The sequence below is a fragment of the Halichoerus grypus genome, chromosome 2 (genome assembly GCF_964656455.1).
Source record: "Halichoerus grypus chromosome 2, mHalGry1.hap1.1, whole genome shotgun sequence".
NCBI classification, from domain to species: Eukaryota; Metazoa; Chordata; class Mammalia; order Carnivora; family Phocidae; genus Halichoerus; species Halichoerus grypus.
The window spans coordinates 200,958,699-200,974,112 of record NC_135713.1 but is presented as its reverse complement, the minus strand read 5'-3'; the positions used below and the strand labels follow the sequence as shown (position 1 = coordinate 200,974,112).

At 39.6% G+C, this 15,414-nt stretch overlaps 1 long non-coding RNA gene across 1 annotated transcript; it reads left to right on the top strand.

Moving 5' to 3' along the window:
* The first annotated feature begins 2,441 nt into the window (after positions 1–2,441).
* On the top strand, positions 2,442–13,826 carry LOC144380886 (uncharacterized). Its single transcript, XR_013445189.1, has 4 exons — positions 2,442–2,561; positions 12,049–12,124; positions 13,348–13,590; positions 13,695–13,826. It is a non-coding gene; the product is annotated as an uncharacterized LOC144380886 (long non-coding RNA).
* The last annotated feature ends 1,588 nt before the right edge of the window (positions 13,827–15,414 follow it).

Below are 15,414 nucleotides of genomic sequence, written 5' to 3'. Positions count from 1 at the left end.
TACTCTTTTGGAGCAAAGGACAGAATGCCTTTACTTTGTTGCTTTATGAAATGCCAGGTTTTCAGGGCAAATCCTATTAAGGGGTTTTAGTTCCTGCCTGATATTTTACTTTGTTCTCTGCTAGCTGCCACTGCTTGGAGAGGTCTGAAGATTTCTCAGGCTCTGGTTGGCCTTAATCTAGAAACTGAAACTTCTAGATTGGGGAAATGTGTCCATTCATTTATTCTTTCATCTATTGATTAACTATTCTTCATATTTATAATACTTTTATTATAATTGCCTGATTACTTATCAATTCCCTCCACTAGTCTCTAAGCTTCTGGTGAAACTTGTTCCCAGTTGTATCTTCAATGCCTGACATAATACGTACTTGGTCAATATTTATGCAGCGTTGGAACTCTCAGTGAACTTCTAATCTGGGAAGGAAGATAAGACATGTAAACAACAACAAAAATGAGATGTTGGTCTGGGGGGCTGCCACAAGAGATTTACTAGAATTTTGAAGATGGAGAAAGATCCCAAATAATATACTCATTCATGTTTTGGGAAGAAAATTATCTATTTATCTATCATCTATCTATCATCTATCTATCATCTATCTATCTATCTATCTATCTATCTATCTATCTATCTATCTATATCTATCTATCTCTATCATCTACCTACCTACCCTCCTACCTACCTACCTAATAGCACACTTTAGTTCTCTATTTGGAAGCCATAAACAAGCCAAGAAAATCAATTGTTGAAAAAAAAAGCTTTCATGGAGTATAACTATATTTATTGGCAGTGTTTACTCAGCCTGTTTTTTAATTTAAAATATAGGCAATCTATATCAGTTTCTTAAAGATAACAGATAGTAAGGTGTTGCTTTTATTTATCATTTCTTTAAAGATTTTATTTATTTATTTATTTGAGATAGAAGGGCAAGCAAGAGAGAGAGAGTGAGCACATGAGCCAGGGGAAGGGCAGAGGGAGGGGGAGAAGCAGATTCCCCGCTGAACAGGGAGCCCGACATGGGGCTCAGTGCCAGGACCCTGGAATCATGACCTGAGCCAAAGCTGAGCCAAAGGTAGGCGCTTAACCAACTGAGCCACCCAGGTACCCCAAGTGTTGCTTTTCTATCCAATTTAGCACACCCTCTACTCTGAGCATTTAAGCCATTCACATTTATTGTCCTTATTGATTTGATCTTGTAGAAGCCAGCCATCTTGCTCTTTGTTTCCTATTTGTCCAATACATTGTTTCTTTCTGTGTTCTTTTTCCTTCTTTTTTTTTGGGGGGGGGCAGGTGATTAACTGAGTACTTTTACTTATCCATTTATTTTCTTTATTTTTATAGTCTAGTTAGAATTAGTGTTGCACCATTTCATTTATCATACATCACAAATATGAGAACTGCATTAGTTAGGATTCTCCAGAGAAACCAAACTAATATATATATATATATATATATATATATAGAGAGAGAGAGAGAGAGAGAGAGAGAGAGAGAGAGATTTGTCATGATGAATTGGTTCTTGCAATTGTGGTGCCTACAAAGTTCCACCATCTGCTGTTTGCAAACTGGACACCAGGTAGCGTGATTCCAGACTGAGTCCAAAGGCCAGACAACCAGGGAGTAGGTGGTATCAATCCCAGTCCAAGGTCAGGAGAGGACTGATGGACTGATGGTCCCGTTTGAACAGGTGGGCCAGAAAAAAAAGGGGACAAATTTCTCCTTCCTCTGCCTTTTTGTTCTAGTCAGGCCCTCAGTGGATTGGATGATGCCCACCCACACTGAGGAGGGCAATTGACTTCAGTGAGTCCACAGATTCAATCGCTAACCTCATCCAGGAACACCCTCATAGACACACCCAGAAATAATGTTTAATCTGGGCATCCCACGGTGCAGTCACATTGACACATAAAATTAACCATCACAAGAACCCGATAACAGAATGATTTCACTTACCACACCCCCAATTCTTTCTCACATATTTTACTTGTACATATATTATAAACCCTAGATTGGATATTATTTTTGTTGTAAACAGTTATTTGTCTTCTAGTGAAATCAAAGAAAAAATAGCAAATATTTTAGTATATATCCATATATGTACATTTTCAGTGCATTTCTTTCTTTCCTGTAGATTCAAGATCCCATCTTGTATTATTTCATCTGTAAGCTCAAGAAATTCCTTAGTATTTCTTGTAATGTTCTCTTGACATTCTTATTTCATCCTCATTTTTGAAGAATATTTTCACTGGATAAAAAAAATTATGCAATGACCCTTTTTATTTCTTTCACTTTGTTTCTTTAATTTTTTAAAAAGATTTTATTTATTTATTTGACAGAGAGAGAGAGAGCACAAGCAGGCGGAGAGGCAAGCAGAGGGAGAGAGAGAAGCAAGCTCCCTGCTAAGCAGGGAACCCGACGTGGGGCTCTATCCTAGGATCCCAGGATCATGACCTGAGCCGAAGGCAGATGCTTAACCGACTGAGCCACCCAGGCGCCCCTGTTTCTTTCACTTTAAAAGATGTCATTCCGTTGTCTTCTGGCCTCCACAGTTCTGATGAGAGGTTAGCAATATTTGTACTGTTGGTCACTACTATGTGAAGTGTTATTTTTGTTTGGCTGCTTTTGGGATTTTCTCTTTGTCTTTGGTTTTTAGCAGTTTGACTATGATATGTCTATGGTATGATTTTCTTTGTATTTATCCTGCTTGGAGTTTGCTCAGCATCTTGCATGTACAGACTGATGTTTTCCACCAAATTTGGAAATTATTTGGCCATTTTTTCTTCAAGTTTGTTTGTTTATTTTGGGGGTTTGTGTGTGTGTGTGTGTGTGTATGTGTGTGTGTTTGTTTTTTTTCCCATATGCTATGTTTTCCTCCTGGGATGCCATTTATATATATGTTAGACTTCTTGGTATTTTCCCACAAGCTACTGGGGCTCTGTCTATCTCAATCTTTTTGTTTTCCCCTCTGTGTTCTTCAATTTAGATTGTTATTTATCTGTATTCAAAGTTACTCACTCTTTCTTCCTCTAATTCCAATCTGCTGTTACGTCTCTCTATGTCTTCTGTTTTTGCTTTTTTAAATTGTAGTTCTAGGGGCGCCTGGGTGGCTCAGTTGGTTAAGCGTCTGTCTTTGGCTCAGGTCATGATCCCAGGGTCCTGGATTCGAGCCCCATGTTGGGCTCTCTGCTCAGTGGGGAGCCTGCTTCTCCCTCTCCCTCTGCCTGCTTTTGCTCTCTTGCTCTCTCTCTGTGTCAAATAAATAAATAAAATCTAAATAAATAAATAAATAAATTGCAGTTCTAGAATTCTCAATTGGTTCTTTTTCTTATGACTGACAGTCTACATCTATTTTTACTCGTTAAACCTATAGTTTTCTCTAAGTTCTTGAGCAAAGGTTTAATATGTATTTTAAATCCTTGTCTGCTATTTACAACATCTGGGTCACCTTGAGATCAATTTCCGTTGTCTATTTTTTCCTGATTATGGGTCACATTTTCCTGTCCTTTGCATGGTTAGCATTTTTCTTAGTCACCTGATGAATAATATAGATAATAGATTTTAAGGAGTCTGGATTATATTGTCTGTTTAAAGGGTGTTAAGTTTCACCCTGGCAAACAAATAATATACCAGAGGATCGCCTTGATCCTGTTTCAGGCTTTGTTAGGGCAATCTAAAGTAGTCTTTACTGGATCACATGGATTGACAAGGTTTTCTTAAAAGGCTTGATGTCAAGGGTGCTGGGGTGACTCAGTTGGCTAAGTGTCTGACTCTTCATCTCAGCTCAGGTCTTGATCTTAAGGTTGCGAGTTCAAGCCCCAGGTTGGGCTCCATGCTGGGAGTGGAGCCTACTTAAAAGGAAAAAAAAACCCACCAGAGTTGATGACAAATATTCTAGGTTTGTAAGCTCTGTTGTCTCTTACAACTCCTCAACTCTCCACTGTAGCATGAAAGCAGCCATAAAAATATATGTTAATAACCATGACTGTTTTCTAATAGAAGTTTATTTACAAAAACATAACAGTCCATTGGCCATAGTTTGCTGATCACTGCTGTAGATCATGGGCTTTATTCCTAGTATCCGCTGGTACCCAGTTGCATGACTGAGATGTTAATAGCATCTCTCTTACTCTGGTTGCAAGAGTAATTCAGTGTTTCCCAATACTATGTAACCCCTAGAATCTCGGTTCCATTCTCAATCCTAGCGCAGCTTCTCTCTGTAAGGACTCACAGAGTCTCACCATGCACATTTTCAGCCCAGCCCTTGGCTAAGGTCTTGCAGAGAATGCTACACAGACCTCTTGCACCATTCCTCACTCCCCACTAACCCATGTACTTTAACCCTTCCCTATACGCTGCCCTGAAATTTCTGCTTGCGTTAGTATTCCCAAACTCTGATCTCTGCTCCCTCAGCTCAGCAGGGCTGCCATGTTCTTTGGGTTCTACCTTCTTGTGCCATGCTTGGGAAACGCTCCCTGGCAGAGAGCCCAGGTGAACATGGGGCTTATCTTATAAATGTCCCTTATATCAAGGATCTCAATGGAGGGGAATTCATTTTCCAATGACTGAAAATAGGTGCCTTATATATTTTGACCCATTTTATTTTTGTTTACAGGGAAGTGCAACTCCAATACCAGCTCTGTCATCAGGGATTGAAGAAGTCACCTCTCATTGTTTAAAAGTCAATGACTATGTTGTAAAAGGAACTGGAAAGACTAATCCCATTCAATTGGTTTCTCACATGGCTGAAGTGAGGCGGGCTCTGAGCCAACAGAGCATGGGTGTGACCCCCTTTATCACATTTCTGCAATGATTACAGGAGCTCTCTACATATGCTCAGCCTAAAACATGCTCTTATGGGAGTTGTAATCTTTTCAACATTTGAATAATGGCTTCTAGTCAGAAGCCAATATGTCAACAAGAAATTCCAGAGGATTGTAATTGATTAAAACTCACCACAAAATTTATCTCCCATAAATTTATCGACCTCTCTACCTATTAGTTCAACAAGAACAAAAATTTCAAAGCTCCTTCTAAGTGCTAGGCCATATGATAGGTACTAAGACCGTGAAAATAAAGAAGACAGACCCTCAAAGACCTCATAGCCTAGGAGAAGACAATAGACATGCAAAAAGAGTATTGTAATAGTGTGAAAAATCCCTTAAGGGACGTGAGATTGGACGTGGTGTACCTAATGTATCCAGACAAGTTGGAAAATGCCTGAGCTAAGCATTTACTAGTTTGTAGCAATTTATCTCAGAGCAGATCCATGCATGTGTAATGAATATTTCAGGCACAGTAGAGCTTCTGAGCACAGCCATCAGGTAGCAGAGAGAGAGTGTGTGCTCTGTGCTTGAAGTTTATAAACAAGAGATGGTAGAAGAGGCTGGACTGACAAGTAAGATCCAGGTCATGGACAACCTAACAGGACATAATAAGGTATTCATATTTTATCCTTCGACAACGAGAAGCAGTTGCAGGATTATTGAGAAAGGCAATGATATGACCCAAATTAGCTTTTAGAAAGATCTAGGTGGTAAACTGGAAAGGTTGAATTGGGTGGGGGATTGAAATCAGAGGGGCTCATCTTTATGGTGAGCAAACAGAAATCCTTCAACTAGGGCAGTGATCCAGAGGCAGTGAGAAGGAGTTACATTTGAGAAATATTTCAGAAGGTAATTTGGGGGGTGGGAATAATTTTATGATGGGATTAAGAAGGAGGGAAGTATCTAGGAAGAACCCTTGTTTGGGGTTTGAGTAAAAGGATAATGGCAGTACTGTTTTCTGAGGAAGAGAGACAATGGGAAGAACATATCTGTAGGGGATGATGCTTCATGGAGTCATTCCATCATTCATTCACTCATTGAACAAATATTTAGTGAATGGCTGCTATGTATCAGATGCTGTTCCAGGGAAGTAGTGACTAAGACAGGCAAAGTTCCTGCTTGCATGGGTGGGGGATGGAGGGGGGAAATCATTTAAAAAATTAATAAGAATTTTAGATATTGAAGACCACAGAGCAGGGTCTAGTGAGTGATAGAGAATAAAAGTAAGGGAAAGAAGACTGCTTTAGGTCAGAAAAATTCTCTTGGGGGATTTGACATTTGAACTGAGATACATGTGCTTGTCAGAATTTAGATATGCAAAGATCAGAGAAGTGTCTAGAAAAAGTGAACGGCCAGTGATAGCCCTGTGGTTGGAATGAGCTGGACTTACTACTAAACAGAAAGGTCCATGTGCCTGGAGAAGAACAAGAGGGTAAAGACAATGGACCTTTAGGGCATGATAGGAGAGGGTAAGGATGTGGATGTTTTCAAACTGCAGACTCTTCCTTAATACGTATGTCTCAGGGCACTCACTCCCCTTGTGAAAGAGCCCTCATTTGAGTTTTAGAGATGCTGATGCTTGTCAGACACCTAAATGGAGATGTTCACCAGATGGTCAGATGGAGTCCTGGAACTCTGCAGAGATACAATGACTAGAGAAGTAGATTTGAGAGCTATGGACCAACAACATATGGGTGATATTTGCACCGGAGGGTGTGGCTCCATGTTCCTAGCAAGAGTCCGTAGAAGCAGAGTCTCAAACTAGCTGTCCTTATGCATGGTGTGAAGACGGGCATTTTTAAGCATTAAAAGGCAATGAGAGATGGCAGCATCATTCTTAGTTGCAACATAAGCATCCAGCCAGGCACTTCTCTTTTACATCTGGTTTGCTCCATTTCTTTCTTTCTTTCTTTCTTTCTTTCTTTCTTTCTTTCTTTCTTTCTTTCTTTCTTTCTTTCTTTCTTTCTTTCTTTCTTTCTTTCTTTCTTTCTTTCTTTCTTTCTTTCTTTCTTTCTTTCTTCTTTCATGTATTTATTATATTTTAAGTTGGGGTCTAGTTGACACACAATGTCCCATTAGTTTCAGGTGTACAATGTAGTGATTCAACTTCTCTACACATTATACTGTGCTCACTACAAGAATAGCTACCATCTGTCACCATACAATGCTATTATAGTACCACTGGCTGTATTCCCTACAGTGTGCCTTTTATTCCTGTGACTTATTCATTCCATAACCGGAAGCCTGTATCTCCCAATCCTTCACTCATTTTGCCCATCCCCCCAGTCCCCTTCCCTCTGGCAGCATTCCTTTTGTTCTCTGTAGTTATAGGTCTCATTCTGCCTTCCATTTGTTTATTCACTTGGTTTGTTTTTTAGATTCTGCATATAAGTGAAATCATATGGTATTTGTCTTTCTCGGACTGACTTATTTCACTTAGCATAATATCCTCTAAGTCCATCCATGTTGTCACAAATGACAAGATCTCATCCCTTTTTAGGGCTCCGTAATAGTCCATTGTGCATATATGTGTGTGTGTGTGTGTGTGTGTGTGTGTGTGTGTGTATAAAGGCCCTAAAGGTCCATTGTCTCTACCCTCTTGTTCTTCTCCAGACACATGGACCTTTCTGTTTAATAGTAAGTCCAGCTCATTCCGACCACAGGCTATCACTTGCAGTTCACTCTTTCTAGATGCTTCTCTGATCCTTGCATATCTAAATTCTGACAAGCACATGTATCTCAGCTCAAATGTCAAATCCCCCAACAGAATATATATATATATATATATATATATATATATATACCACATCTTCCTTGTCCACCTACATGCAAAAGGATGAAACTGGACCACTTTCTAATGCCATACACAAAAATAAACTCAAAATGGATTAAAGACCTAACTCTGAGACCTGAAACCATAAAAATCCTAGAAAAGAACATAGACAGCAGTTACTAGGACATAGGCTGTAGCAATATTTTTCCTAGATATGTCTCCTAAGGGAAACAAAAGCAAAAATCAATGATTGGGACTACATCAAAATAAAAACCTTTGCACAGTGAAGGAAACCATCAACAAAACAAAAAGGCAACCTACTGAATAGAAGACATTTGCAAATGGCATATCTGATAAGGGGTTAATGTCCAAAATATGTAAAGAACTTCTACAACTCAACACCAAACACCAGCACCACCACCAAAAACCAATCTGATCAAAAAATGGGCTCCATGCATTTAAAAGAAGTATATATCCTCTGCAGACACTCTGTTTTGGTGAAAAGTAAGGATGAGAAGCCGGTTGAAAATGAAATCTTGGAGAACACATTTTCAGACTGGCCAAGCTGTGGATGACAATCAGGTGTAAAATGTAGGCTGTTCATATTTCTACATTCTATTCCACTCTATTATTTTATTCTATTATCTTACCCTGTCAAATCTAGCATCACTTGGGTAAGCAACGAAGCTATTTTGTGTGTGGTAGTAGCTGCAGGCTGTGGTCCTACACCCGTTGTATACCTCGGCAGAGTATTGGTTCTTACCTCTTGTGGCCTGAGAGTTTGGGATTGATTCCAAGTATCTCTCTTGTCTTTCAAACTTGAGCCAAGTTGCTCGACTTCTATGAAGCCTTCCTTTATTTATCTTCAGTGTTTCACGTCTCTGGAGTACTGATCATGTTTGCATCACCATATGACTCTCCTTCCTTGTATGTATGTGTACCAACTATCAAAATCCTCCCCACTTGGGTAATTTTGATTTTGAGATTATAAAAAAAGTTTGCAGACTATCAAAGAAGAAAGTTCTGTTTAGCATTATCATCTTTTTACGTCTTCCTGCTGATATAGTGGGCATTTCATCTAAACTAAACAATAAAGCCACTCTGTGATTCCACTAACTCGGAAGAACCTGGAAGGCAATCTGGTTTCTCCATCAATCCTCTGACTTATTTCTTTCTGCAACTCATTCCATCTAAGGAACATGTTTGTCATCCATTAAATTGATGTAACACAGCAAATTAAATCAAGCTTTCCTGTTTTAAAACTTGCCTAGAATTCTGTGACGGTGATAGTTTTGGTTGCCATGTACTTTTTTAAAGACTGAATGTCAAGTAAAAGTATATAGAGAAAGTAGGGTGTCAGCAAATAAGCACCCTTTAGTAAAGGATATAATATTAAGAGCGACTACTTCCAGCCGTGTTGTGAACTAGAAAGATGGATTCTTCAATCTTAAAATAAAAAGCGAAAGAAATAATGTAAGCATATTGCCATTGGGGGTGCAGATTCTGGTTGATTGCTGATAGAACAGTTCTAGGGTCCCTTTATTGACATCCATAACATCTTTCTGCAAGAAGCACTTTTTAGAGCAGGCAGAGGGAACAGTCTGGAGGCAATCCTGAGCTTTCCACTGGGAACTCTGTTGTTATTGATTCTGGCCTGTAGGCAAATTCCAGTGGTATCTCAGGGTCCCCAAATCTGAGAGCTGGATTCCTATAGGGACTCTAACTGCCTTTGGCTACGACACACCCTTTGGCAGAAACTCTCAGCAGTTGTCAGTTGCAGTTTCAGTGTGGAAATAAATGATTTATCATCCCCTGAAAATCGGTGGTGGTGAGCAACCCTGCAACTTTCTGGATCTAGAGGGGGCTTGGAGGGTGAAGAAGTTTGCCTTTACCTTGGTTTAAAATCTTTTAAAATTATTAATGTTTCCTTTTGAATCATGGGAATTTTTTGGACAGAAGACAGACAGAAATAGATGAAATATTAACGTATTGTAAGAAAGTGTACAAGGCAAAAATTTTTTTGCACATAATAGATGATCAGTGTTCATTGTTCATAATGTGGGCATTTGAATATGGGTGAAAGATAACCTGTGTAAGTCAAAGGATGCTCTTCCCTCTGAAAATGTGTACTTTATCTAAAACAGCTCCATGCAGTTAAAAGCCTATCTACATAGAAATGTTTTCTCTTAGCTGTGAATCACAACACCCTGTATGTCATGGGGGCTCCATATGTAAAGTCAATGGACAAAAAGTTCAGAAAAGAAGTAACATCAAACTCTTTACTGATCACTGCACAACAGAAGCAGACAGTGGAAAGGCCATATTGAATCAAAGGAGGCTGGTTCCGTGGGTTTCTTTTAGTGACTTCTATGATTTATAGAAAGCCATTTCAGGAATTTAAACATTAAACAGTATTAAAAGGAAGGATCAAGTTCTCTTTATCTTTGAGACCTGCTATTGAGAGGTCTCAGTGAAATATGTCAAATGACTAATTGCTAGTTTGTCACCTGTAGAATCAAAGGGTCTTAATATCATTGAAATCAGGGTTATAGAATCTTAGAACCAGAAGAGAAATTAGAGCCTACGGTTACTGTTTTATATGTCATAGCTTCTTGGAAGCATCATGGGTAAGGTAAGAAAATGAGGATTTTACCCATAAGCTAAAGTAGATCTTTCTCTTTCCACTTTCCCAGGATGCTTCTGGACTTCCTGATGAGCTCAAAGAGCACTGAGTCCATAACATAGAAAATAAGTTTAGCTTTGTTATTTTAAATGGCCCCAAATTAATGTAATGTGAATCTCCCATCTTCTAGGGGAGGAAGGAAAACAACTAACAGACTGAGGGTCATCCTGAAATACACAAGTGTCCCATGAGTCTTCCCGTTTTCCTTCTCAGGCCCCTCAACCTACTGTCCCGTTGGAATGAGGCTTGCAGGATGCAGGGTCCCATATCTGGGGGCTTCCCGGTCTTAACTGATGAGGTTTTCCAACTTGGTCCAGGCTGCTGGTGAAAGTTACCATTTTCTCTCTACCCTTGATAAAGGAGACAGAAGTGGAGGGACACACACCTATAGAAATCAAAGCGCCGAGGGATGATAATAGAGGGTCTTCATGTTATCCTCCAACACCAATATTTATAGAATCAGGACAATAGCACCATTTATCCTGTTTTTGTAAAGAATCCAAAAATATGTTGCTCCCTTTGAAGTAAGGCTGGAAAAGACTCTGCCGGGGGTCCACTAATTCCATTTTGACTCTGTTATTTTGAAAGATCTGTGAGTACAGGCTTTGCACACACATACACACACAAACACACACCTATCTGTCATGCATATGGCTTTGCTCCCAGCTTTGCAGGTAGGCTCTGTCTTCTTTAATCCTTACTGTGAATCTTCCTTGGATGTTCACTCACTAGAAAGAGTTTCAGGATTATGTTCAATGAGAATAAACTGGTACATGGGAGGATGTTGACAACAGCACCTTGATGGAGATGTGAGGTTCATGTATTTTTTTGGAGGCTGGATATGAGTTTGGAAAGAACTGCTCTTTGCACTATTATCCCTACCAGAGAAGGGGCTTGGATTCTGAGCTTGACTGTAATCACTAGCTTCAAAGGACTGCATAATTGTCCTGGGACACTGGTGACTCCACTGTGTGATTGTGTTTGGGACAAGCCTAAACAGCACCTGTTCAGAAGCTGGCTCTCCTGGGTGTGATGCTTGGGAAGCACCTTGCAGCCTCAGTGTGAGGCCTTCCCTAACTTCCCTAACTATCTGGAATGTGATAGTGTCAGGCCTCATCCAAGAAGCCTGCTTGGGCCAGGGGGATAGCTGAGTAGGAGATCTTCAAGGAATTGTGTAGAAGGTAGTTTTATAGAAGGCAGATTGTCCTTGGCAGATATAGCCATCAGTCTGTTGGGGGAGACAGTGGAGGACACTAAATATACCCTATCATTCCTGCCACTGCACAGTCCTATTTATGAGAGTCTGGGTCAGAAGAGGCTTGGCCAAGAAGACACCTCATGGGCGGAGTGATACTCACCTAACCACACCTCTGGTATGCCGTGACACCCCAAGGAGCATGTGTGGCAGGCGGGGACACCACACCCTGAGTCAGCTTCCCTCCCTGCTGTGAGAAAATAAAAAAGAGCCTCTAGAAATCATTCCTTTTCCCAGAGGTCTACCACTACCATCTTGGGACATAATGACAAGAGAGAGGACTGGCATGTGGGAATGTTTTCCTGGAGAGTTGGAAACCTATTCTCCTCAGATACTTACCTGAAAATAACTCAAGTAGTTCATATCTCATGGGACCTTGAACACGTTGGCATGGGTGACTTGTACAATAAAGTGCTGGTTGTTTTGTTGAGGATCCCATTAATTGCTCTGTAAATGAGATACGTTTCCAAAGGATTCATTTCCTCCCTCTCTCTCTCTCTGATTTTCTTTTCAGATGTGAGTTGAGATAATTTGACAGAAGGACACTCCTTTTACTTTCTATCTTCTGGAGAATCAAATACAGCTAAGAGGTAACATTTGCAAGGCGCTTATTATATGCTAGACACATTGGTTAACACTTTAGAAGCAATATTTTTGTATCCCTTTTATAAGGCAAGTGCTGCAATTTTCTCCATTTGACAGATGAGGAAATCAATACTCAGAGAGTTTCAGAGTTGCTTGTGATCACTCGATTAATAAGACGCCATATTTGTCAAAATAATCTAGGTTATGCCATGGTGGTCAAAAATCCTCAAAGTCCACCAAATAGTCCTCAAATTTCATGGCTTAAACCAACAAAAGTTTATTTCTCATGTACACTACAGGCCCACATAATTAAAGACCTAGACTGAGGGAGGCTTCACCGTCTTGAAACTTCACAATCTGGAAACATGACCCCTGGTTGCCATGGCAGCGAAGAGAGCGCTAGAGAGTTTCTTAAAAGCGGTTATGTTCTGGAAATGACATGCATCGCTTCTGCTCATAACCCATTGGCCAACACGAGTCACACGGCCCCTGCCTAATGGCAAGCTAGTGAGCTGGTACTCCTCCCCATGCCTTGATGAAAAGATGAACCAACATGGCTGACTTATTAGTCAGCAACTATGTCAGAGGCAGATTTTGAGCTTTTAACCACAATGTGATACTTCCCTTCAGGAGAGTGACTTAATGTAGGATAAGTGGATCAAAGTGGCTATGTAGTGCTTCCTTATTCATTTTCCCTCATCCAACTTAACCTTACTATGTCTGTTATTGGATCCCAAAGAGACACAGTTATGACCTCCACTCCATGGTCCCTCTGGCCTCTGCCGAACTCCTGTGTTGTTCCAGACCAATACTCAATGCCCTGTGGCCCCTGGTTCACCTTTGGGATTCATGTGATGAGCACCCACACAGCTGGGAATCACTGAGTCACAGGTTGAGTCGCTGCTTGCATCTTTTGTGCCTGGAAACGAGATTTGTAGGGCAGAGTGTATCTGCCGCCTACATTTCTGGCAGGCTTCCGTGGCTCTGCATTCTTGCTGCAAAACTCTATGGAGTGTATCTTTGACATCTCAGGGAAGCATTTAACAAATGCCACCATCCACAACTGACAGGGCACAGTAATCTTAGATGTGGAAGTCTCAGATGTGAACATCTTGGCAGGAATCTCCACCATGTTTCTGGATATGGGGTTCAGGGAATAAGTTCATCAGCCTCTCCCTTTACAATTCACTGACTTATGGATTCATTCACTTTTGAACTTATCCTCCAGGTAAGATACAGTTTCAGACGGCCCAGAAGTGAACAGCGAGAGAGTCAAGAAGAATCCAACATAGAAACTGCTTGAAAACACTGCTTTTGGATAGATTGCTCTTCCTTCTATGACAAGTACAGAGTAAGGGGGAAAAAAATTAACATCATATCTATGGGAGACAAATAGTCAACACAAAGAAAACAGAACTGTATCCTGAGAACTGAAAGAAAAGCATACCTCTGAAAATTACTTCTATAGGAAGTAGTAAAATTAAAAACAAACAAACAAATAAAACCAGCTCTGTGTTTCTCAATCTTTCCATTTTAACCTGTTCTCTCTTCCTGGTTTTCTCTTTTGTTTCATAGAGTCCAAGTCATTTTTGCATCCTTGGAGTAGAACCAAGTCAATGGACAGAGAAAAACTTAAGACCAAACTTAAGAAACTGCAAGAATGCAGTAAGAAAGGATAAAGAGAGTGAGAAAACCCTAAAAGGAAAATGACCAATATGGAAAAGAGAGAGCAAAGACTCAATAAAAAATTTTGGATATTTTTTATAGAAGGAAATAAGAGATCCATTTCATTAATTATTATCAGTTGCTGCCAGAGCATCAATTCCCTAGTTAGTAAATTTCCAAAATCTCAATCCAAATAAATTAAGAATTTTTTTGGAGACCAATTATGATAAAATACTAAAAAAAAATTACTAAAAAAATCCAAAATTAGATTTGGATAGATATTGCTGGTCAGAAGATTAGATGGTCCGAAGATATATATTCTTCCTATATTATGCTATAATTTAAATAATTTTAATAAAAATCCTAATGGTATGGGCTAAAGGGATGCCTGAAAAAGAGAATCTAACATTTATCTGGAAGCAGAAATGGTGCAAGTAGCCAGGACATTTTTTAGAGCTATTATAATAGGTTGTAATCAAAACAGCATGATGGTAGTAGAACTGATAGGCAAAGAATGAAGGGAAGATGTCCCGGCATAATTTAATGATTCTTTCTCTGCTAATTTTGAATGCCAAATGTAATCATAAGCTCACCCTTCTATATATACCGAAGTCTATTTTTGGAAGAAGTGGTTAACCATTTGAAATAAAGTTGGCATCATTTCTCAAAGCATATGCCACAATACAGAGAACAAAAGGACTAAATAGTTAAATGCACAAAAAGAAGCCAAAATAAAATGTCGATGGATATATCTCTGATCTTCAGCTTGGTTTAGTTTGTCTACATATAATGAGATGGGGAAAATTTTATTCACCACAATTCCACAGATGAATGGAACTCATTTGTTGGAGAAAGTTCATGAAGTGGAGAGAGAAGCAGGCGAGGGGGCTGAGTAATAAACATTGCTCTGTGGAAGACAAAGAGAATTTCCTTGATATTCTAATAAGGAAGAGAAGAGGAAGGCAAAAAGAAAGCCCCCCTCCCCCCAAAAAAAGAAAGAAAAAAAAAAGAAAAGACATCATAATGTGTGTGGAGGGGAAGAGGAAGCCTTGTCTAGAAGAAGCAAGATGTTGAACTGTTACCAACTACCAAATCGGAGTTTGGGCTGGTTTTCAGCAATCTCTACAGGACAGGAAGTGCCTATCAAGTGTCTGAGTATAAAAGCAGTGGAGAAAATCTCAAAGAGGAGCAATTGGTGGATTTTCCAACATAAGATTAGAAATTTTTTTTACATCGAAGGTCTGCAAACTACAACCCATGGGCCAAATCCAACCACACCCATTAATTTATGTATTATCTATCCCTGTTTTCCGGCAACTGGGCAGCGTTGAGTAGCTGTGATAGAGAACATATGGCCCACAAAGTCTGAAATATTTACTGTCCGGCCCTTTATAGAAAAACCTTGCTAATACCAGCTCTGCATAAAAACATCATAATTAAAAGGCAAACAGCAAACTCAGAAACAAAATGAAACATGACACAAATATTCCAAAGCAAAGAAAAATATCCTAAGTTTACAAAGGGCCCTTCCAGATTTATTGAACAACTCCCAGACCATAGTAGGCAGAAGACATGAATAGATAGTTCATTGAAGAAAAATACAAAAGTATCAACACATGAACAAAAGGGA